This window comes from Octopus bimaculoides, chromosome 4 (genome assembly GCF_001194135.2).
Source record: "Octopus bimaculoides isolate UCB-OBI-ISO-001 chromosome 4, ASM119413v2, whole genome shotgun sequence".
Lineage (NCBI taxonomy): Eukaryota > Metazoa > Mollusca > Cephalopoda > Octopoda > Octopodidae > Octopus > Octopus bimaculoides.
Genome location: NC_068984.1, coordinates 144,371,954 through 144,372,534, shown reverse-complemented (window position 1 = coordinate 144,372,534; position 581 = coordinate 144,371,954). Strand labels below are relative to the sequence as shown.

Genomic DNA, 581 nt, shown 5'->3' with positions numbered 1-581 from the left:
TATATATATAAAGGTTATATGTTTTCGTTTTAAACAAGTGCGTAATATGCAGGTTAGACAAAATACTCAATGGATAAAAGCAGAGTGGGTGTATACGTATTTAAGAAAACAGTAACGCTTACACGACTAGTCTCGCTTCCTGCACCACAAAATACATCTAAGCGGATCAAACTATGTAATTCCGGGTTCAATCCCGTGGCGTAAAACTTTGATTAACCGGTACATTGTGAGTGGAATCTGTAGGACGGAAACTGTGTAGAAGCCCGTATTTCTTTGTGTGTATCTGTGTGGTTGTGTGCGTATGAACATCCGTTATGAGTGTGCGTGCGTGCGTTTATGTTTCCACCAATCTAAACACCGATGTTGTGTATTTATATATGTATATATATATTTATGCATCTCCTGCAACTTAGCAGTCATCAAATAGTAATCGATAAAATAACTAGCAGTCTGAGAAATAAAGCGCTATTCGATTGGACATGACGAATTTTACAAGGAAACGAGACTAGTTTTGTAAGAGATAATTAAATATGTAAGTATGTGCGTGTGCACATATATATATATATATATATATATATATA

At 35.1% G+C, this 581-nt stretch overlaps 1 protein-coding gene across 1 annotated transcript in view; it reads right to left on the bottom strand.

Moving 5' to 3' along the window:
* The window catches only part of LOC106881919 (uncharacterized), a 44,099-nt gene extending 43,692 nt beyond the window's left edge, over positions 1–407 (bottom strand). Inside the window, exon 1 of the mRNA XM_014932441.2 lies at positions 123–407. The gene's annotated coding sequence lies outside the window, so the exon portion shown is untranslated. The remainder of the gene's footprint in view (positions 1–122) is intronic.
* Positions 408–581: the final 174 nt, after the last annotated feature.